The 1,689-nt window shown below is 44.9% G+C and overlaps 1 protein-coding gene across 1 annotated transcript in view; it reads left to right on the top strand.

Moving 5' to 3' along the window:
• Nucleotides 1-1,689, top strand: part of AKAP3 (A kinase (PRKA) anchor protein 3) — a 24,454-nt gene that overhangs the window by 11,206 nt on the left and 11,559 nt on the right. The gene's annotated exons all lie outside the window — the stretch shown is intronic.

The following is a 1,689-nucleotide window of genomic DNA, read 5'->3' on the forward strand; positions in this document are numbered from 1 at the left end:
GGGAGGACCCCCTGGAGGAGGAAATGGCCGCCCACTCCAGTATTCTTGCCTCGAGACTCGCATGGACAGAGGAGCCTAGAGGGCTACAGTCCTTAGGGTTGCAAAGAGTCGGACAAGACTGAAGTGACTTAGCACTTAGTGCATATATATACACACAGACACACACACACACACACATCCTCTCCCTTTTGGATTTTCTTCCCATTAGGTCACCACAGAGCATTAAGTAGAGTTCCCTGTGCTGTTTAGTATGTGCCCATCAGTTGTCTATTTTACACATACTACCAGTAGTGTATATGTGTCAATCTCAATCTCCCTATCCCCACCACCTCCCCGTTTCCCCTTTTAAAATACCAAATTATTCTTTAAAGATGAGCAGTACTTGTGGTTATCCTCAGAGAGATGTAACTCCAGTAGTTACAGTGATCCCTTAGATTTGATGGTAAATAGGACACTTTCACTGGAGAAGGCAATGGCACCCCACTCCAGTACTCTTGCCTGGAAAATCCCATGGGCGGAGGAGCCTGGTAGGCTGCAGTCCATGGGTTCACGAAGAGTCAGACACGACTGAGCAACTTCACTTTCACTTTTCACTTCCATGCATTGGAGAAGGAAATGCAACCCACTCCAGTGTTCTTGCCTGGAGAATCCCAGGGATTGGGGAGCCTGGTGGGCTGCCGTCTATGGGGTCGCATAGAGTCGGACATGACTGAAGCGACTTAGCAGCAGCAGCAGCAGCAGGACACTTTCACATACATTCTTATTTTAGCCTATGTTCAAGTGAAGATTATAAATTAGGTCAACATATAAACATATGCATATGCTTAGCACAGCTAGCATCCACCAAAGACTCTGCATTCACTCAAAACTAATCAATTGTCCCACAGATATTAATTCCTTATTTACAAATCAGATTCTTAACCTAAAGCATCCCCAGTAGTCCACTGGAAGCCACTGAGCATATCAAGATTGTGCTTGTGTAGCCCGGCAAAGTGATTAATTATGCACCACAGTCCTTGAATTTTCTGATATTTTGAAAACTATACTTGTAATGAAAGTGAAAGTGTTAGTCACTCAGTCGTGTCCAACTCTTTGTAACCCCATGGACTGTACCCTGCCAGGCTCTTCTGTCCACGAGATTCTCCGAGCAAGAATACTGGAGTGGGTTGCCATTCCATTCTCCAGAGGAATCTCCCTGACTCAGCAATCGAACCCAGGTCTCCATCATTGCAGGCAGATTCTTTACTGTCTGAGCCACCAGGGAAGCCCTATACTTGTCATAAGAGACCTAAATAAAACAGATCAACCATAAAAATAGTAATGAATAGCAATACATGAAAAATCTGATTTAGTGCAAATTGGAACTCTGTAGCTGATGATTGTCAGATCTTAAGGATCTATGTTGTTAGAGGTGACACAGTACAGTGGTTGAAAGCAAGGGCCCAGGAGTCACTGGTCCAATTGGAACTCCTCCTCCATCAGTGATTAGCTGTGTAACCTCTGGTAAGTAACTAACTTAATCCCTCAGTTCTTCAATTTCCTCTTCTGTTAAAATGTGGATAATAAGAAAGCTAGCCCCACTCCAGTACTCTTGCCTGGAAAATCCCATGGATGGAGGATGCTGGTAGGCTGCAGTCCATGGGATCGCTAGAGTCGGACACGACTGAGCGACTTCACTTTCACTTTTCA

Source organism: Bison bison, unplaced genomic scaffold, assembly GCF_000754665.1.
Source record: "Bison bison bison isolate TAMUID 2011002044 unplaced genomic scaffold, Bison_UMD1.0 scf7180017864213, whole genome shotgun sequence".
NCBI lineage: Eukaryota > Metazoa > Chordata > Mammalia > Artiodactyla > Bovidae > Bison > Bison bison.